This window comes from Numida meleagris, chromosome Z (assembly GCF_002078875.1).
Source record: "Numida meleagris isolate 19003 breed g44 Domestic line chromosome Z, NumMel1.0, whole genome shotgun sequence".
NCBI classification, from domain to species: Eukaryota; Metazoa; Chordata; class Aves; order Galliformes; family Numididae; genus Numida; species Numida meleagris.
The window spans coordinates 59,045,356-59,068,050 of record NC_034438.1 but is presented as its reverse complement, the minus strand read 5'-3'; the positions used below and the strand labels follow the sequence as shown (position 1 = coordinate 59,068,050).

The 22,695-nt window shown below is 41.9% G+C and overlaps 1 long non-coding RNA gene across 2 annotated transcripts in view; it reads left to right on the top strand.

Moving 5' to 3' along the window:
- Positions 8,068-22,695, top strand: part of LOC110389575 — a 36,538-nt gene continuing 21,910 nt past the window's right edge. Inside the window, exons 1-3 of one of the 2 annotated variants that reach the window (XR_002433302.1) lie at positions 8,068-8,531; positions 11,283-11,442; positions 18,757-22,022. This is a non-coding gene — a long non-coding RNA (uncharacterized LOC110389575). The remainder of the gene's footprint in view (positions 8,532-11,282; positions 11,443-18,756; positions 22,023-22,695) is intronic. The other variant, XR_002433301.1, reaches the window with a different exon arrangement.

Here is a 22,695-nt window from a genome sequence, read left to right as displayed (position 1 = left end):
TTTCTAGTTTTACTGGGGGAGTGGGGAAGAAAGGAATGCTTAATTCCTTGTAATGGAGAGAGGGAACTTCTCTAGTTGGAGTAGTTTGGTACTTTATGAGTTTATATTGCATTTCAATAAATAACCTGTTACTCCTTTTCTGGGAGGTTTGAAAGTAAGAAACTTGCATTACTACATTTTTGTAGACAGAACAACATAGAGAAGAAAAGGAAGCGGGATGTTTAACCTCACTAACTATCAAGAAGACAAAAAGTGTCTTCCTGGTATAATCCATACAAGTCCAAAACTGAAAACAAAGCTGAGATCAGCAACAGTGGGCGTCATTATCTTAGCCTGGTTATTAACAACTGCAGGACCTAGCCTGCAGCGATCACTTTCATTTGTGCTGGCAGTGCGAGGCTGCCAGTGACCACTCTGCTGCTCCTCAAGGTCAGATGCTGATCCCCCTGCTCTCACACATTTGTCATTGTCAAATTGCACTAACTGGGAACTATACATTATATTTACATGTGTTAAAATCAGGTCTGACTTCTGTTATGAATATGAATGCAACTTCTTGTTTGCAGATGGAGAAACTGGATTTCCAAACCTCCCATAAAAACCTGAAATTCAGCTTTAGTTAATGCAGCCTGGGTGCATTAACTGCTTGGGTGAATGCAACCTCACCAAAGACAGCTGAATGTCATGACTGACACATTTGTTTTGGAAACACTTTGCCTGATCACGGCAGCATGCTTACATTGGAGTTTTTCAGCTGTCCTCCATGATCCTGCATGTTGGCATACACTTGGCCTCCATCTTGGCTCCACTGATGAGAGTGGAGGTGAGAAGCACCACCTGGGCAGGACATATGGGTGCCCATGGAGGACTAGGCCAACTCACCATGTCCCAGCATCAATGCTAGCCTTAGGATTCCCGTGAAGAAAGAAGTGTGGCAGGCCCCAGTGCATCTAACGCTCACAGCCCGACCTAAGGTCTTGAGGATCTTGTTTTTGACAACACCAAGAATGAACATAAGCTAGACCAGAGGTGTGAGCCACAGTGAGAATGTTGCTCACACTATTTGAGAGCTGGACCAGTGAAGCTAAGGGCAAAATGTTGTACACAGACTGATGGCTACAGGTGAACAATGAGCCACTGATATCAATGCATTTTCTTTCTCTAGGCTGGGTCAACCTTAGTTCTGCAGCAGGAATAGCTAGTTGGGCAGGCCACTGTCTTGGGAGCACCTCCTAACACTGAGGACACTGAGGACAATGTCCCAACCTACAGAGACTGGTGGCTGAGGCTGAAGAAGATGTGCATGGCCCCCCCTCCCACACCTTTCCCACACAGCCTTTGTTACATGAAGGACATAAATGAAAGGTGCATGGCAGCATTAAAAGCAGAGCACGGTATAAAACTTGGAAACTGACATAGCTCTACAAGAAACAGGACAGTCAAGTCATTGCCTGAAACCACTGCTATTATTTCTCACAAGGACTTTAGTGACATTAAATGTATTATCTACTCTCTAGTTTCATCAGACATGCCTGCAGCAGGAGTGCCCCTCTGGGAGGTGTTCACATAAAAGCAGAGACAAAACTAATTCTGCTTCTGTCACCTCCTTTGCCCAGAGTCTTGCTTTCCGTAGCCACAGCAACAGCCCTGGGCAGTGCCCAGGGGACATCTCAGATCTCCTGTCTCCCCTAATCCCTGGGGACATTTCTCTTATGTCTAGGATCAGTCTGTAGGGATGAACTACTCTCAGAGGAATGTTGCTGGCATCCATATAGCTGGCCTACATGGGACAGAGATAAAACACTGCCAATATGTCCATGCTTTCAGTATCTTGAGGGCAAAATTCTGGAAGAAGAATGGGTTGCACCTGAGCAAACCCAACTTTTAGTCTTCAGTTTGAGTAGACTCATGGACAATGCACATTGTAGCTATGTTTTGGAAAAGAAGAGGTTTGTTGTCTGGATCTGCAGGGCATGGGAATGACTAGCACTATTAGGAAAGAGCTTTGGAAACTGGTCTGGCACAAAGTGAGAGTGAGAGGAGACGTGAGAGGAGAGGATTCAAGACTGGGTTTTTGAGGATCCGTGTCAACCACTGGGACTCACCTCACTGGGCAGTCCTGCCTGCAGCCCTGCACCAGGAAAGTCAGGTCTGCTTCCTCATTAGCAGAACCTAGGGAGTACATGGGCATTAAGTTTTCCCATCTTTCCTCAGCTAGATTAAATATTCAATAAAGTCAGGTTAAAATGTTGTGATATAAAGCTTACCCTCGGATGTTTGGCCATTTTGTCTTTGAAGCCCTAAAAGGAGCTCTGTTGGATTCTGAAAGGTTGTTTCAGGCTTGGTTTGGTTTCTGGATTGATCTTTAACTGGTTTCCAAAGTTACTAAGAGGGCTGAAGAGAGACACTCTTCTTGTGACTGATTGTCAAGTTTGAGGCTGAAAATCTGTCTGTGGCCACATGATCTCCTGCTTAATTCTTCCTCTCTTTGGTTTTCTATACGACAGCGTCCCCTGTGGCAACACTTACTTTTCAGTTCTTTCTGGCTTGTTTTGATCAAGAGGGCACATACATGCTGTACAATTGGTACGTGCACAAACAGGTCAATATGTGTGTTGTAAGGGCAGATGCTGGTGGTGGTATATGGTGAATGGGAGCATGCTCCTTGTCTGCTGCAGTAGCCTGCTGAAGTAAGGGCGCAACTGGTTTTGAGCCCACTAGCTCAGTGAATTCAGAATTCAGCTTCTGACAAAGACATTATTTTTCTTGAATTAGAAAATACTCCCTTAAGCTTTTGCTTCATTCATGTAGGAGCTTCAGAGTACTGGCATTGTCAATTTGTATAAGAATAGTGAAAAATTATTAATAATACAAAGCAGCAGTTTATTATAATATTGCTTTGGTAACCAATAACAATGTGAAGGTTTTTCTATGCATCACGACATTGGAAACACAGCAATGATAAAGATTTAATTACTGTCTGGTTAAATCACTCTTGCTCTTACACTCTTGCCTAGTACCTTCCGGAATGCCTGATATTGATTAAAAGCAAACATACTTCACAATGTTGAGGGAAAAGGAAAGGAAATATTAGGAAATGTTGTAGATAACGTGCTAAGTTCCTTTTAGTGCATGTGTGTGTGTGTGCTTTTCTTTTTCTTCTTCTTCTTCTTTTTCTTTTTCTTCTTCTTTTTCTTTTTCTTCTTCTTCTTCTTCTTTTTCTTCTTCTTTTTCTTTTTCTTCTTCCTTTCTCTTATTGATATATTTGATCTGATACATATGCAGGGTCTTCAGTATCGTCTAAAGATCTAGGTTACGTTTTTGCTTGGAGATAATGTATTTGTTTGGACTTTGTGACTGAATGGGAAGGTAGAGGATATCTATGAATAGTGCATTTGACTGAAAGTGAATGCTTTTTCTCATGGAAGGCCACTTGAATATGCAGTCATTAGTTTGTAAAACAAACAACCCAAAAGAACTTGGCTTGTACCTTCCGTACACATCTAAGAGGATTTAGTCAGAATTAGCTAGGTATACAAGCCCATCACGTGAGGCTTTGCTGCAGTTTCCATCTGGCTGCAGACTTCCCACTCTGCACCAGCAAGACTCCCTGTGCCATGGGTGAACCTAAGTGATTTGGACCTCTGTATTCCATACAAATTATTAGTAATCACAGAATTGTAGCAGTTGGAAGGGACCTGTAGAGATCAACGAGTCCAAATCCCAAATGATATGATACATACTGAATTTTTAAATTAAGAAACTGCCCAACATCTACAAAGCCCATACTGAAACAAAAGCATGGCAACTTCCGACCTGCCTCAGTTAGGCTTTCCAAGTCACCCATCACTCTAGTAAGTGATTCCTTGTTTTTCAAACTGTACCAGACACTGCCAAATAAAATATAACCATTTAATCATCTTAAATTAGAGCTATAACAATATTAGTCACTCCTAATAGCCTTTTTTAAGGCACTAAAAAAGTAAAGTCTTGCCAAGAATACTGTTACCCTTCTACAGTTTAAATCAATAAATCATAATTGTACTATGTACTTTGACCTCTTTTCTACCACAATGTGGAAAACAAACAGCAGGAAGCCAGAGACCGGTTAAGTAATCTGAAACAATTTGTAAACTATAATTAAAGTGACTAGTTAGGCATATTAATTAGTAAATCATTCACCGTGTCAACAGTATACAAATACACTCAATTTCAGTACAATATTCGCAGTGCAGCACTCCAGTAGTGTGACTGCTACTGTCAGGACTGAAAAGGACTGTGTTCTTTTCCACTGTTTCTGTTCATTGTTTGAATGTAAATTGATGACCACATGCTAGAAGTCAATTAATCAATTTCAACCATTCCACCAAAGTTAGATGTGTCATAAATTATGGCTAGCCAAAAGTGCTTTATTTCTAGCCACTAATTACAGATATTTTCATCAATATTCCCAAACCCATATTTCTGCACACACAGGTCAGAGCTTCTCCTGTTTGCATTGTTCTAAATCAGCTGCTTTCTGACAGTGATTCTTAACTGCTTTACCCTCTTTTTGCTAACAGTCAGTGGGGCAAACAGCCTTTGAATGTTACAGCAAGCAGGATTATATGTGACTTTGTGTTAAGTGTTTGCTCAATGAAATAAACATTATACTCTGATAATGCACAGAGAAATTCCAGGCAAGGCTTGTTCTTGACCTTGATCTTGGAAGCGATCAGAACTTGTGTGTATGAAGGAAAGTGAAGAGAAACCACTTCTCCCCTGCAAGAAAGGGAAGGAAGGAGAGAGAAACCAAGAGCTGGGATATTCTTAAAAACATGGCATTTTCTGAAAGAATGGAAAGAGCATAGCTTTGATGAATTTTCGCATTGCATAGCCAGCTCTGAATTCCTCAAACTGCATCTGTGCTGTAGGGATTTACAGCAGGGCAGGGAACATTCTCCTGGCCAGGCTCAAAAGTTTTAGGTACCTAAATGGGGATTTAAGAGGAATTTTTATGTTATCTTCAAAACACCAGTCAAAGCCTCTGGGCTTCCTCCCCTTGCCCTGAAATGGCTCCAGGGCCACTTCCTCAGCTGCTGCCCTGAAATGCTCATGAGCTTGATGCTTGTACCATGGTGGACAGCGACACGGACTTGCAGGATCAGGATTACGCTACATCTACTGAAGAAAAAAGACCCAGATTTTTCTGGAGATCATTTCAGGCCTTCCTTTCATATAATAATTGAGCCACTGGGGCTCAGCTCCAGGAAAAGAGCACTCCCCAAAAGACAGGTGTGCCTCTTACACTTTCCCCAGCTTCTGCAATTAGAGTTTTGTTGTCATGTTTGCACAAACCCACATGGTGCGATGAAGCCCTCAAAACACACACAGGAGAAAGCAAAAGTAGAGTTTACCTTGGGAGTTTCAAAAAGGAGGCTCGCACAAACACATATCAGAGAAATACTCCCAGCCCAAGAGTCAACAAGACACTTCCCCAGTGATTACGGGGAAAACAGGTGTTGTCCTTCATCTGAAGCTCTCTGCCTCTCTGTACCCATACCCTGGGTGCCTGCTGGAACTGAGCTGCACCCTCACAGGCTGCCACGTGCCCTGGGAGCAAGCCCACTGGAATTCCACAGGGATTTCTGTGGAAATGCCCTGGTCAGTGCCCACAGCAGGCAGGGGAATCAGGAGTGAAACAACTCACAGCTCTTGCAATGCCATGATAGCTTAGATCCAGACTAGGAAAGAAGGCTGTCTGTGAGAGTTGTATTTGGAATTTAGCTGTAAATAGGACAGGTCATTCTATTTATGTAAAACAGTGACTTTTGGATATGTATGGCCTGAAGAAGTGTTTTTGCAAGCTAAAAAGCAGCAAAATGTGATGCTGCTGCACAATAATTATGGTTTTCCCCATATGAAATGAAGGGAATGAAGAAAAGGGAATGGGAAAGGGAGAGGGAGAGGGAGAGGGAGAGGGAAAAGGAAAGAGAGAGGGAAAGGGAAAGGGAGAGGCACATTATAGGTTCTGCACACTTCTGCACTCTATGCTAAGGCATGTGTAAGACATGGAGAAGATATGAGACAGCCAACAAGAAACATCATGTACAGAGAGACCGCAAAAGGCATATTTTGGTTCTAAATTATTAGCATCAATTTTGATAAGCATTAAAATATGTCTTTTGTAGTCACTCTGTACATAATGTTCCATGTTGGCTGTCTGAAATCTTCTCTGTGTCTTACATATGCCTTAGCATAGTGTGCAGAAGGATCTCTTCCTTGATTTTCCCATGCACTGAGGAGAGGCCAGCTGGCCGGTAGCTCCCATGGTATGTCTAATGAATTTGCAGGTGAAGCAATTTGTAATTCAGCTGTGTATTTTCTTTCTTTCAAAGATCTCTGCTCAGTTTTGACTCAAATGTTGGTGAGGCTGGTTCTCCACAATGATTCTCTAGTACCTCACTTTGAACTCATACTAGCTTTGAAGATTAATGCTTTCTGTTGTCTTTAGCCAGTCTTGAAGATTTCCCTAATGAAACAGTCATAGCTGTAATGGCTTCCAGAGCTCCAAATTATTTTATCTGTGTGAAGTTTATCATGCATCCCTACACACTTTTGCACTGGCAATGTGCCATTTTGAAATAAATACATCAGTGAGACAGCACAAGAGAAAAATTCTGATAGCAACATCAGCACAGCCAAATGTCTACACTTGTGTAATCTGGAAGGACTTCATGCGATGCTCAGTGGTCTGTAGATGGTCAGTAATGTTCAGTGCTTTTTGGATGTCTCTTGGTGTCAAGGGGCTTTTGTCCTGTGGTGATGCAGTTGTAATGTCATGCAAGTGTGCCTTACTTATGCTGACATTCTTTGCCAAGCCACTAGCTCTGTTCCAAGGTCCTGTTAAGAGCTGGTGGCTGTTCCCTTCGCTGCAGCATGAACTGTTACCCTTTTACTGTTGCCTTTTCTGTCTCTCAGCAGGGAATGATGAACCTGAGAATGTTTGGCCTCTGCTATTGGTGAGAGTTTGGGATGGCTTAACATGAACACCTCCTGCTTGCCTTTTTCACTAGGTTCCAGGGGTAGATTTGGTGGTGCTGGTGGACAAAAAGCTTTACAAGAGCCAGAAGTATGCATTTGCAGCCCAGAAGGCCAACTGCATCCTGAGCTGCATCAAAAGAGGAGTGGGTGGCCATCAGGGCAAGGGTAGGGATTGTCCCCCTCTGCTCTGCCCTTGTGAGATTCCATCTGGATTACTGAATCCAGGCCTGGGGCCCCCAGCACAAGAAAGATTTGGAACTGTTGGAGAAGGTCCAGAGGAGGGCCTTGAAGATAATTAGAAGGCCAGAGCACCTCTTCTATGGAGACAGGCTGAGGGAGCTGGGCTTGTTCAGTCTGGAGAAGAGAAGGTTCCAAGAAAACCTCATTGTGTACTTAAAGGGAGCTTACAAGCAGGAGGGAGACTGATTTTTTACACGGGATGATAGTGATAGGACAAGGGAGAATGGTTATAAACTGAAAGAGAGGAGATTTAGATTAGATAAAAGGAAGAAATTCTTTACTCAGATGGAGGTGAGGCCCTGGCACAGCTGCCCAGAGAGGCTGTGGGTGCCCCATCCCCAGAGGAACTCAAAGCCAGGTTGAATGACACCGTGGGCAGCCTGATCTGGAGGGGGGCAGCCCTGCCCATGGCATGGGGTTGGGACTGGGTGGGCTTTGAGATTCATACCAACCCAAACCATTCTGTGATTCTATGATTTGTTGATTAAACAGATTTATGTATGTATGTACGTATGTATGTATGCATCTATCTATCTATTTATTTAGGTACGTAGGAGGAGTTGGGGGAAGAAGGTGTTGGGCATCATCCTCTATTTTTAATGTCCTGGTGAAGAAAGGGTCTAAGACTTTGCATTTGTCAGCATCATCCTTTGAAAAGCAGGCAAACTGTTTGTACCAAATCATGCACTCTAGACCAGATGCAAAGATTTTCCCCGGGAATCTGTATACCAGGAATTCAGAGATCTCCTAAGATGGTCTCTTCCTGCTTCCTGTGGTCAAACACTCACTTCCTGCAGAAGGGATTGCATCATCTGTGTCTGATTTCACTGCAGAGGGACTGCTTCCTGGGACCTTGTTCTCCTCAGCATCACCTCAGCTATGCTGTTTTCAGGGAAAAGTTGTCAGGATAATTCCTGAAAGGATCAGATTCCTGCCTGTTTGGTCTGTGCAGTCAGCTGTAGCAGAACAGCAAACTTCAGCAGCAACATACTGACAAGAGCATGAAGTTCTGCTAAAAGTTTTGTCTGAAAGTGTGATGCCATGCCTTCCTCTCACCAGTGAGGGAGTCCTCACAGTGCCTTCGAGGCAAGGATGTGTCATCTGTGTAAAAAAAGCAGAGCAAGGCTGCCAAGCACAGCTGCTTCTAATGGCACCTGAACCACATCTCAGGAGATGATAGATAGATTCAATACGGAGCTCTTGATGCTTAGGGTACAATTTTGAACGCAGACTTAATGCTTTTGTCAAGAAAGGAGGTAGAGAAGTGGGTGAGTATATGCACCTATTATTTTTTTTCAGTTTTTGTCACTATTCCTAAAGCCTGGGAAAACTACGGTGTTTTGTGAGCTTCCTTGAACAGTGTAAGTTTGTTGACTTTGTCTTTATGTTGTCACTTACCGGTGAGCTCACAGTGGCATAATTTCTCTCTTGTTTCTTTGCATCTATTGTCTATGCTTGATTAGTTGCTGTTGTGATAAAGATAACCCCTACAAAGGTTATACTACGTAGGTTAAATATTTAAATAATACAATGCAATACACACAATGCATGCAGCAGTGCTGGCTCCCACCATTCCAGGGCCAGGAGGACACTCAGTGGAGCAGAGCATGTCCACCAGCCTTTGTGCTGAGAGGAACAGGCACTGTGACTTCTCCAGAGAGAAGTCCTGAATCACACAGTGCCTAAGCATGGTGCCTGGGCCAAGGAAACAGCCATTCCTTTCTCTGTGTGCCTTTTATTGGGTATTTGTGTGAAAACAGAGCTGGATTTCTGTGAGAGTACAGGACCTTATGTCTCTCTGTATCTTCCCGTGTTTTCCACATTGTTTCCAAACAGCAAGGGAGGGTTTGTTTTGTAACTTTTGCCTTGGAGCTGTCCTTAGAAAACTTGGGTGGATGCTGCCCTGATGGAGATCAGCACAGATAAAGGTTTACAGAGTTCAGTAATGAATATTCCAAAATAAGTTTTTAATCACTAGATGAGCTTTTGGACTGATACATCATATTATTGTGTACGAGGACTTGCAGCAGTGTGTGGAAAAATCAGAAACTACTTTAAGGGCTTAGGTTTAATTAATTGATGTTGGATCATACACTGGACTAGAACCCTGATAAACATATTTATTCCCTGACTTAAGGCTTTGTTTTGCAGGTGAAACCCAGTTTAAAAAAAAAATAATACATGAACATTCATCTTTCAAACTACAAGAGCTGCTCTGAAAGTAATGCCTCCTATTTTATGGTGTTGGCCCATGATGTCAGAGGCAGATATTGGTGGTATGGCAGTAGTGGCTGAACCTTCTCACCAATATCCTATTACATGTTGTTGCTGTGCAACAGATGGCAGCAGAGGGGCAGCCTGACTGAATGGCATCTGACATGGAAGTGCGGATAGAGCAAATGTGTGTCACTGAATTCCTCCATCCAGGAAAAATGGCACCCAGTGATATTCATTGATGCTTACTGAATGTTGATAGAGACCAAATAGTGGATGTGAGCACAGTGAGGCAGTGGGTGGTGCGTTTCAGCAGTGGCAACAGTTGGTGACATTGGGTCACCCGCACTGGTGCCAGTTGTTATGAGCATGGCATGCATGCTCTTACTCATCGCCAGCAAAAGTGCATTGCTAATGTTGGTAACTATTTTGAAAAATTGTATTTTTTAGCTGAGAATTTCCTTTATCAAATAGTGTTAATCTGCTCTTAGTATCTGTTGTAGCTTCCATGGAAGTAAATAAGAGGCAATACTAATGAAGTGACCCTATGTATATACTTTGGCTATGTTTTAGAACAAGGCTCAAGGCTCAACCTCCTTTTAACCTTTTTTTTTTTTTTTTTTTTTTTTAAGAATAAGGCTAAAAGACAACAATATTCTTTCAGAAACACAAAACAGCAGGAGCTAAATGCTATTCTTCATTACTATGGCATTGAACTGAAATAACAGTGTAGTTGCATTGTGTTTTTCCCATCCTGGAGAGAAGAGCCTGTCCCCAGGAGCTTGGAAAATGCCTACTTTTTCCAAACTGCTAAAACTGTCAGTATACTTTTTTTTTTTTTTTTTTTGCTAGTGAGAGAGAGAAAGAGAAGATAATGGAGTAGGTAGAGGAGGAAAGGAACAGACTCATCTGGAATGGCCTGTAGGAAATACGCAGTGACCAAACCTGTTTAACCTTTATTTGAATCGTTTAAACAGATGGCAATACTCTTCTTGATCAACAATATGAAGTTATTATCAACAATAAAACATTCTTGTGAGTGTCTGCCAAACCCTCCATCTTGGCCAGTGTTTCACTGGGAGCTTATAGAAGGAATGTGGTTCTTTTTCAGAATGCATGATATGATATCCCCTTCTCTGTGCTAGCACTCGCTGAGCACAAGTCGTCCCTGTGTCTCCTATCACAAGTGTAGTTGAGCCAGGAAGGTTGTTAGCCCTTTTGCTTTGGGTGAAGGTCACTGGCAGTCTCCTCAGAGGCTGCAGAGTAAGGATGTGCTCTCCCAGAGGATTTATGAATAAAGCACTGGAAAACTTCATCTGGAGAAGATGTCACCAATTTGATATACAAAATAATTTCAGCACTTTTCTTAATCTGGCTGTGGAAAATATTTTGATGAAAATGGAACAGCAAGACAGCCATGTGGTGCTGCTCCGTGTGATTTGCCTTTTGTTATTTTGTAGTGAGGGCTCCAATCTTTTCCATCCTAGATTCACTTTTCATATAATGCAGATTCAATGCTTTAGAAATAAGAGAGGTGAAACAGGAATTTTGAAAAAGAAAAGGTGTTATTTTTCTTCCCAAATCTCAGCTAGCTAAATTTGAATGCTATGTTAATGTTGGATTTTATGGAGCATTTAGTGTAGAAATCTGAGTATGTAGTAAATGATACAATCACCATGAGTATGTGGTGAATTTATGTTCAAATCTTATTTGCTTATGGTCTAAAAATGCTTGTTTTCAATAAGCTTTTTCAAGAAGATAATTGGGAGAGGGTAATTTGTAATTTGATCTTCTTCTGTTACCAGCTTCATTGCTTACACAGAGATGGCTGTCCCTATCAAACTTTAAGGTGAAATTCACAAAGGACTCGAGTCACTACGATGCAAAGGCATGCTGAACTGCTCTGATGCTTTAGAGTTTTGTCCCACAGTTGCTGCTACTGAATTGAGACCACTGCTGATAGATGTAAGTAGTAACTTTTTTCCTGTCTTTTCTCAATACATTATGGGAAAAGAAACTTAGCTTTTCAGCATGGCCTGCAACATTGCATAGGACAGTTGTGGTCCTCTGACAAGGACATAGTAAACCTCGTGGAGTCAGGCAGAATATGGTTACCACTTATGTTTCCAAAGGGCTTCAGCAATTTATGTCCATTATTTTCAGAACTTCAGAAAACAGTGACAAACTGTCCAAATTCCACCACGCCAATGTAAGATGCTTTATGGCATTGAGCTGGGTGCTTACCATCCTAGATCAAAATCATAAGCTGACAGGTGACTTATGGTACATTATATGGTATTGACACCCACTGGGTAGCAGAAGAAGCATTTACTTACATTTGCCAGGTCTCACACAAAGAGAAAGCCTACTCAAAATGGAGTCGAGAGAACTACTGTTTTTTAACACAGTGCCTACAGGAAAAGGGTTTACATTTCTTTTTAACTAGACACAAGCATAAAGTAATGATAAAGGGCTACTTCCAACAACAAAAATTGCAAGATATTTTTGTCAGAATAGTTGGAACTTGGCAACTGTTCTGTGTCCTGATTTTCCTTCCCTTGGAAGATTAAAACACCTTTAGTTCATGATGAACCTAGTGAGGGCTATGAGGTCTCCATACCCTGGAAACGATCAGGCCACTGCTGTTTTGTAACTAGATTTTGCTGACTTTGAATAGCAGTTCTTAACAAGAAAAATCAATACATCCAAGATAAATCTACAAATATGTTGCAATCCTGCAGCATTAAGCAAACTTCAGGCAAACAAACATGCGTGGTATTCAATTTTCCATTAGTCATTTAGAGTGGAAAAACTTACGTGGTTGTCACTTACTGGGATAGGGAATTCAGCTTATTTAACCAAGAAACCACACTGCAGCATTAGGCTCCTTAGTTAACACACATCTCATTGCAAAGGTACCTTGATATTTCTTGTACTTACATAAGATCAGTTGTCACTCAGGTACTGAAAAGCTATAAAAACAAACACATGTGGGCTTAACCAAAAGTAGGTCCTTTGTCAAGGTTTCATCACCTCAGGCAGGGCTATACAACACTGAAGTGTAATAATGAGCTAAAAGCTTCTTAAACTGTGTATTTAAAAAATACAGAACAAACACAGAAATTGCATGTGCTGCTTCAGCATGTGGGATTTCTTTCTCTACCTGGCTCAGATGAATGATTTTCTGCTTCCCAAACTGAGATTCAAAATAGCTGCTTTTGACTTTCTTTACTTTAGTTACATTGCTGGCATTCGGGGAAGTAAGGCCGCATATATCTTATGTAAGAAGGGCTCAAAAGCTAATCAGTGCATTTTGACCTGCAGGAAGTTTTTTTCTTTTTTAAAAAACTTTTTTGTTTTTAAGGGGAGTTGTTCAGAACTTTATCAAGTTAGGGGCATTGTTTTACATTCGCACACTTTCTGCATTGGGAAAAAACAAGCACTGGCAAGAATAAAAGGAATCTGTACGTGTTCTGTCCCAGTATGCTGCACTGACTAATGAAACGGTGACTGAGGGTGACTCAAGGCTGAATAACTTTTATTTTTAAGAAGCTGCTAGGCACTCATTCATCAGAATGCTGGTAATTTAGGCTCCTTGTAACATCTGCCATGGCATTTGTTAATTACTTTCTTGCTGCCTGTTACCGTTCCGTAGAGGCTCCATTCTTGCATCAGTTAGGATCAAGCTTGAGATACAAACAACTGGAAGATATGTAAGATGGATGCTTTTCCAGATGCAGCTCTGTGCCCTTTCCTTGTTGGTTTCACTGCTGGGCAAAGAATACCTCGGAGAGCAGGCAGGCCATGTTTAGCTGAGAGGCCAGAAGTGTTTGGTTTGAAGGTGAGGGATCAGGATAAGGAACAGCCTGCTCCTGTGGAATTTTATCGGGAAGGGTGACTCATGCCTTTGGAGCTTGCCATGTCTGGGCCTATGCTGCAGGCAAGCCAGTCACTGCCCTTTATTGGGATGAGATGCTGGGGTGGGCACTGCCCTTGGGCGATAGGCTTGTCTTGAGGCAACAAGAAAGAGTGTGTTTAACCCCAACTGCTCTTCACATGGATGCTCGGAGTAACCCTGTCGAGGAGAAATGTGTGGCTTCTGGGTAATGAGCTCCTTTCTTCTTATACTAAGGCAGCCGACACTGAGGCTTATCAGTGCCACACCAAGTGCAAGCAACAGGGCCCAACCCTGCTGCTCGCCTCGCTGGGCTGACACCATCTCCAAGGCTGACAGGCTTCCAATTTCCTTAGCTTGTTTACAGATCATGAGTCTTGTTCCTGCCCTTTTGAGCCAGAATTTTGTTTTGAAAGAGTTAACTTGGCAGCCATCTCTGTGGAAGAGTCCAAAGCTAACCACTTTTTAATGTATGTGTGGCTCACTTTTATTGAAAGCACTGGATGTAATGAAGGGTGATACAACAAGCTTGTGTCACAAAATATATTTTTGTGCTTCACATTCTGCCAGTGTGTTCTGTCTTTGCTGGGTTTTGGATTTGAGAAGGAGCACCTGGAAAGGACTTGCAGGGCTGTGAGGTCAAGTGCAGGCCTGCAATGTGCCTGGCTGCAGGAGCTCAAGCAGTCCTTGCTGATAAGCATCTCTGAGTAGAGAGCTGTACCTCCCTGGAGGTTTAAGGGCAAGAGTAACTAATTACAGAATTTCTACTTGCTGAAACTCCTCTGCTCGACAGTGCATAATGATAATTTTCTAATACTTAACAAAGACCAGGGCCGTATGCAACTGCTTAGCTTTTAATTCTAAAATTCCCTCCAGCGAATTCAAGCAGAGACAGTATTTTAACACAACACATTCAGTTCATCAAACAGAGATACTTCATATATTGTAATAAAGTTGAGCTTTTTTTGGAAAAAAAAAAAAAAGATCCTGGGTGATTTTTGTTTTTTACATTACCGCATGGCTCAACAGAACTAACATGATAAGATATTTGGTAATGCCTTCACTTTGTGTATGAAATGTGTTCTGTACAGAAGGGAGTTAACTGCCTATCTCTGGCAGTTGGATGTGCCAATTATCTGCCAAATGGATTGCATAGTTGAATGACTCCATGTAATTTTGCTGACATCCTGTAAAAGGGTGTTTGCAATAGCCCTTCAACATAAATAAAATCAAGTAACGAAATGACATGCTGTCCTTCAAAGACTTTTTGTTCCTTTTTCTTTTTTATTTTTTAAACCTATATGATAATACTTTTGTCATCATACTTTTAAGGAGTAAAATAAGTTTTGAGTGAAGCTGATTCCTTCTCTCCTGTCAGCTTTCCCCTTTTGACTTCCTTCAAGCATTGCACAGTTTGTCAGACAGGTTGGAGGTCCCTGGTGTCCCATTTGAGAGAACTTCTGCTTATTCAGTGAGTGGTGAGGTAAATGTCTCCTTCTTTGTCTATTTCCTCTTCCTCCTAAGACTCTTACTCCTGCTGGCAGTTGGGTTATATTTAGAACAGTTGGATCACGTTTGCCCATTCAGCATCATTTGAGAATGCTGAATTCCTGATTAGTTATATGCACTGTTATTATATGGAGAACTGGTTTTGTTCTCAGCCAAACCATTTCTCTCTTTGTGGAAATCAGGCTCCTCATCAATCTGGAAAGTCTGGGTAGGCAGAACCAATGTGAGAGCAAAGCTGGAAAATAGTCGTTATCGTGAAGAGAGACTGAACAGGGGAAAAAATGACTTGGAAGAATCAGATTTATTTTGGTTATATTAGAAAGCTTCTGAGGAACAGAGCCATCACATGAACAAATAAATTTATGTTTGCTTCTAACTGCTTCCAGCAAAATTAACTCTGGATTCATCTTCCAGGTCAGCAGGAAAAGGTGAGAGCTGGCATATTCCTACATAGGAGGAAATTCCAGTGTTCCCCTTACTCAACTCATTGCAAACATTGTTGAAGGAATGATAATGGTCAGAGGAAAGAAGTCACTATCTTTGGCCTTAAATGGTACCAAACAGCATAGGTTACCATAGAATTTTCTCCTGTAGAAAGCTTTAATTCTTTTTTTTATTCTTCATTCTTTTTTATTCCTACATTTTCCCACAAGTAACACAGCATGAGCTCAGAACAGCAAGAAACTTGTACTATTGCCCAGTAAAACTTGCTTCTTGGGAAAGTGTGAGGAGCTAGTTCTTAATCTTTTCTCAGACCTCACCTCTAACCCAGCTTCTAAAAGGAGCTGACTGTGGACAGGGATGTGATATTCTTTTGGTATTTATCCATTTGCATGAACCGAATCACCACAAGTGTCTAAAATACAAGAAGAGTAATTCTGTGTAGCCACAGAATCATAGAATCATAGAACCACTAAGAGTGGAAAAGACCTTTGAGATTATCTAGTCCAACCATCCACCTATCACCAATGTTGCCCATTAAACTATGTCCATTAGTACCGCATGCACAGCTTTCTTGAGTACCTCCAGGGATAGTGACTCAACCACCTCCCTGGGCAGATCGTGACTCACCACTCTTTTGGAGAAGAAATTTTTCCTAATATCCAACCTGAACCTCCCCTGGCGCAGCTTTAGGCCATTACCTCTCATCCTATCACAGTTATCCAAGAGAAGAGTCTGACTCCAGCCTCACCACATCCTCCTTGCAGGGCATTGTAGAAAGCAATGAGGTCTCCCCTGAGCCTCCTCCAGGCTGAACAATCCCAGCTCCCTCAGCCACTCCTCATAAGACTTGTGCTCCAGACCCCTCACAGCTTCATTGCCCTTCTCTGGACACGCTCCAGGGCCTCAGTGTCTCTTGTAGTGAGGGACCCAAAACTGAGCACAGTACTTGCGGTGTGGCCTCGCCAGACCTGAGTCCAGAGGATCGATCACCTCCCTGTTACTGCTGGCTGTGCTATATCTGATATAAGCCAGGATGCCATTGGCCTTCTTGGCCACCTGGGCACCCTGCTAGCTCACGTGCAGAAGAGGTTACTGCTGATGAGTGACGTGGAAAATGAAGTTAACTTTGGATACTTTTGCATAGACAAGGACTCTGCAAGACTGAAGACTCCAACATAGAATCATAGAACCCTTAGAGTTGGAAGAGACCACTGAAGTCCATCTACTCCAACTCCCCTGCAATGAACAGGGACACCAAAGTTAGATCAGACTGCCCAGGGCTTGCCTTCAAAGTCTCCAGGGACAGTGCATCAATCACATCACTAGACAACCTGTTCCAGTGCCTCACTACCCTCACTGTAAAAGATTTCTTCCTTATATCTAACCTAAATCTACCCTATTTGAGCTTGAATCCATTTCCCCTTGTTCTGTCACCACAGACCCTGCCAAAGAGTCTGTCCCCTTCTTTCCTGTAGTTCCCCTTTAGTTACTGAAAAGCCGCTATCAGGTCACCTTGCAGCCTTCTCTTCTCCAGGCTGAACAGCCTCGGCTCTCTCACCCTATCCTTGTAGGAGAGGTGTTCCATTCCTTGGATCATTTTTGTGGCCCTCCTCTGGATGCACTCCAACAGGTCCATGTCTCTCCTGTACTGAGGACTCCAGATTTGGACACAGTACTCCAAGTGAGGCCTCAACAGCACAGAGTAGAGAGGCAGGATCACCTCCTTCACCCTGCTGGCCATGCTTCTTTTGATGCAGCCCAGGATATGGCTGGTTTTCTGGGCTGCGAGGATACATTGGTGGCTCATGTCCAGCTTCCCATCCACCAGTACCCCCACGTCTTTTTCAGCAGGACTGTGCTCAATCCTTTCATCCCCCAGCTTGTATTGGTAATGGGGGTTGCTTCGACCCAGGTGCAAGATCTTGCATTTGGATTTGCTGAACTTCATGAGGTTCACCTAGGCCCACTCCTCAAGCCTGTCTATGTCCTGCTGGATGCCATCCCATCCCTCTGGTGTGTCAACTGCACCCCACAGCTTGGTGTCATCAGCAAACTTGTTGAGAGTGCACTCAACTCCACTGTCAATGTCCTTGATGAAGACATTAAAGAGTATCGGCCCCAGCACCGACTCCTGGGGGACACCACTCATCGCTGATCTCCATCCAGATGTTGACCCACTGGCCACCACTCTCTGGACTTGATCCTGCAGCCAGTTCTTCATCCATCGAACAGTCCGCCCATCAAATCCATATCTTTCCAATTTGGAGAGAAGGTCCACCCATCAAATCCATATCTTTCCAATTTGGAGAGAAGGATGTTGTGGGGTACCGTGTCAAAAGCATTACTGAAGTTGAGATAGATGACATCAGTGACTGTTCCCTTGTCAATTGATGCAGTGGCACCATCATAGAAGGCCACTAGGTTGGTCAAGCAGGATTTGCCCTTGGTGAAGCCATGCTTGTTCTCCTGTATCACCTCCATGCCTTCCATGTGTCTTAGCTTAGGAGGATCTGTTCCATGATCTTCCCTAGCACAGAGATGAGACTGACAGGTTGGTAGTTCCCGGGGTCATCCTTTTTACCCTTTTTAAAAATGGGTATGATGTTACCTTTTTTCCAGTCACCAGGGAATCATCACAGTATCCAGTACATTCACTTGCAAGACTGTGCTGGAGACAGGGTCCATCTTGAGATGAGAATCTGACCATTTTCAGTATGATCCAAGTGACTTTGAAGGACCCTGAAATGTGTAACAACTGTGCTTATGAACTCCAAGGGGGAGGTTTTGATATGTCTTTGGCATTTCCAGGCAGCTCTGGAAACCTATGCAGGATGAGTGAAACAAAGGAAGGCTGGAAAATAAAGGAAAAATTTGCTTTCTACCTTATTTAATTTTTAAAGAGGGAGAAAAGAGGTGGTGAGCCATCTTGCAGCTTAATATAATTTTCTGCAGAAATGCTGGACAAATACAGCAGAGTCTGTAGGTATCAAGAAGAAAACAAGGAGATGAGAAACAGCCAACATATATTTGTCAAGAACAAGCCACATCTAACCAATTTAATTTCTCTCTTTGAAAATAAGGAAAGCTTTCTTAACTGATACAAACAGCAAATGTTGCATAATCTGCTTTTCATAATAAATTGTATTGTTTCACCTGACACTTTTTTTTGCATGGAATCATGGCTAGCTGTATGTGCTGAAGGGCTGATGTAATAATACTTAGAAAATCATAGAATCATAGAATGGCTTCTGTTGGAAGGGATCTCAAAGATCATCAAGTTCCAACCACCCTGCTGTGACACCTTGCCACTAGATTAGACTGCCCTTACAGATTCTATGATTCTATGACTCTATGACTTCTGTTCAGTACTCATCAATCCTTTGTATTAGTGACTGAATGCTGAAATAACAGTACATTCATTAAATCTGCAGATAATAGAGAATGAGAATGTGTGGACAGGCTTGGAATTAAAGCTGATCTTGGCAAGATGGTGAGTACTAGTCTACAAGGGCAAGTTCACAGCACTGCATATCAGCAGGAACTACCACCTCTTCAAATACGTAATGGAGAACATCTGAGTTAGCAACATTCCTGAAAAAACTGACTCAGTGGTGATTGTAGTCCACAGGTTTTGCAAGTCAACAGCACAGTTTGGACGAGAGAGTATACACTCTCCCAATGCAGAAATTAGACTGCCTGTAAAACTAAGGTGAGATAGTCTTTCCTCCTCATGGTTCAGTACAGCAAGGTTTCCATGGTACTGCTGTGTTTTAGTTACCATGGATAAAGGAAAAATCACTTGGAGAGGATCAAGTAAACACCAATTTGGTCAGAGATCTAGGATAAAAGTTCTTTAGAGGAAAGATAGAAAAGGTTAACATGTTTTTCTAGCCGAGAGAAAGCATGCCTCCAATAGAAAAAGTTGCAAAAGCAAAAGTATGTTCTCCCATACAGGTATCAAATACATCAGAAAACAGTGAGCTGAACTTGTAAAAAGGGATCTTTAATAGTTAAGGTTTCTCCTTAAGGATAAGGAAGTACTGTGCTGTGGAGCACTGGTGGCTTGACGTAGCTGTGGAGAACAGGTTAGTCAGATGTTCTGGAAGGACATATGTAATTAAACCTGCTGTAGACTAGAGGCCAACATCAGGTTTTTTCACATCTTCTAGTCTGTGACAGTGACTAGTCACACGGAAAACTTCAAGAAAAGGTTCAAATTGATTTGCAGGCCTCAATGCAGGAAAATAGTTTGGGATGTAGTTCAGGACAGTAGCAACTGACAGATGCTTGAAAAATGAGCCTAGATTTTAGGTAAGATTATGTTATTTCAAACCTTTTTTGTTCTTTTCTCATGTAAAATGGGCAGTTTATGTATTTTAATGATTTTCAGGCTGGCCCCAAGTACTCAAGTGGAGTTGTGTTGCTGGATGTCAAAACTTAACTGGACATCCTGAATAAATGTGCAGAGGGAAGAAATATTGTGCTGTGAATGTTAGAGTACACAAAACTGTTTAATTCAGCGTTGCCAGATTGGCATGGATAGCCTTTTTGTGTAGCAGTTGTTCCTTTTAAAAATAGCATGCTTCGTCTTAGCAGTAAGTGAGAAACAAATAGCTCTTAATTTGTCATGGAACTGTTTACTTTAGATCAGTCGTCCATGTGCAGATGATTCCATTATTTATTTCAGAATCTTGGAGGGCAAGATTTTATTAAATTTTGGAACTGTATCTCTTTGTCTTTTGGAGCACAAACAATGGGAATGGAAACTTTCTTAAACCCTATTTATGAACTTCACTATTTTCTGTGTTTAATTCATCTCCCTAAAAATTTGAGTGTTTGTTCTATCTGCAGATGAACAGATGTGTACTGCTTCCTTGGAAAGCAACAGGATTTTGCTGCTCTTGCCTGTGTGTACTTCTCTCAAGATAATCTTTCCTTGGCAGATCAATATCCATTTCATCAGATTTTTCTTCTTATAGAGAGAGTATGTATGTACGAAAACGAAAATACTACTGAAAACAACCATAGAGAATGCAAACAATGTGAATGTAAAGCTGACACTGCAAGGGTGCTGTTTTTCTCTGCCAACATCAAGCCACAGAATTTTGGTATTCAGACTACTTATTAGAAGGAAAAGTGGCCTGTACTTGGCCTCCTAAAGAATTAAGGGACAGAACTGAGAACAAATATAATCCTCTAAGATGAACTGAATGCAAAAATTTTGGCAGATAAAAGAAATCAACAGTAGAGAATGCAGATGAAGTGAGTTTTGTGTGCATGCATGCTTAAAAGATAAAAAATTAACTTGCATGAGTAGACCTTTAAGTGGAATAGATCTAAAGAATTCAAGAGATCAGCACAAGTGAAGCTGCATCTTACAACTCTGATTTGCAGCCCTTCTGCCTTTTCTGAGTTAGATAAAAAAATCATTTCCATAAGAAATTAACCGAAGAGATGCTTTTATCATCACAAATTATGCAATGTTTTGGAATATTCATACTGCTACGTAATGTTTTTTAAGACTTTGTGCAACTGACTTTTAGATTTTATCTAAAATCTTTTCAAAATCCCTGGCTCCAAGGGTGATGTCACTGACAGGAATTTTGTTTGGTTGGCTGGAGTTTTTTGATCCTATGGTGTTCTACATGACACCGGCCTACTGGCACCTGACAGGATGCACATGTCTCATAGAGGGAAAGGGATTTTTGCCCAAGAGTTAGCAAGGCTGACTGATAGAGCTTTAAATTAAATTTGAAGGGGAAAGAGATAATATTAGGTTAAGGGACCAGTAAATAAAGCGGATATTGTTGTGGGGTAGGTGCCATAGGCCATCTAGACAGAATGATGACACAGATCAATTATTTCTTTAGGAATTCTAGATCGGTTGCCTTTGTCATTTTGGGGTGAGTTCAGCTTGCTTGATGTTAACTGAGAACACCACACAGCTGACAGGAAGAGTTCCAAGAGATTCCTAAAACATCCCGATGATAACTTCTTCATATAGGTACTAAGGGAGCTGACTAGGAAAGGTGCCCTTCTAGATTTTTTATTTGTTAAACAGAGAGGATCTTGCGGTTGTAGTGGTGATTGGAGGCCAAGATGGCCAATGAAGTATTCAAGTTTAAAATCTTTGGCAGCAGAAGGAAATCTGCCACCAAAATGTCAACCCTGGATATGGGGAGGGCTGACTTCAAGATGCTCAGAGAGTTAGTTAACAAGATCCCCTGGGAAACTGCTTTTGAAGGCATTGGGGTCCGTCTGTGCTGGTCGCTTCTTAATCACCACTTCTTAAAAGCACAGGAAGAGGAAGTCAAGGAAGTGGGACAGAGAGCTGGCTTGGCTGAGCAGGGTTCTTCTTCTAGAGCTTGGGTGGTAAAAAAGAAAGTGTGTGGCCTCTGTAAATGAGAATGGGTGACATGGGAGGACTACAGAGATGCTATTTGCCATTGCAGGGAGAAAATTTGTGTGACCAAAGCTCAATTGGAGTTGAAGCCAGCCAGCACTGTGAGGGACAACTTAAAAACTTTTCAAAATAGGAGAACCAGAGAAAACGCTGGTCTTTTATTTGATGAGGGTTGTTACCTCACAAACAGGGACACAGAAGAAGTGAAGACATTTAATGTTCTTTTGACTCCATCTTCAACACTGATGATGGGTCCCAGGACTCCCAGAGCCCCAGGTTGGAGGACTGTGACAGGTAATGGTAAACTCCCAGCCATCCCCAAACTTGCGCAGGATTTGCTACTCCAGCTGCACGCATATAAATCTTGTTTGTAAGCTTTCATGTCTAACTGTGCCATCATTTTTTTTTTTCCCCAAACTTACAGAAGCAGCAATAACAATGTTTTTCATACATTATTCTGTGGTATCAACTTTATTTCAGGAGTGGAAGATTTTTCAACTAAGTGCCTTTGCAAAGAAATTGTGATTATGCTGAAGTAGTTTACCAAATTAAACATGTTTACAGTACTACAGCACTGGATTTTCACTGATTTAATGATCTCAGTTTTTCTGCTGACTTAATCTTATTGACAGACAACTGTTGGCATACACAAATCTGCAGCATAAGGGCAGCTCTCCTGTTTCTAACATACCTACAGATGTTTGCATTATAAAAATAAAGACATAATCTTTCTTGTCTCAAGCTAAGCCCTTAAATCTGATGGTGTTTTGATTTTTAAAGGTTAATTATACCCTTTGCAAGCAAATGTTCTGTTACTGATATAGAATTTGCTTTACATTATTGAGTATAATCAGACTTCAAGTTTCTATAATCAGGCTCAAGACTTCAGTTCTCCACTTTGCAGATGCCCACAGTGTTCAACATCCCTCCTCCTTCCCATCCTGCCCCAGAGGCAGCATGGGGTCAG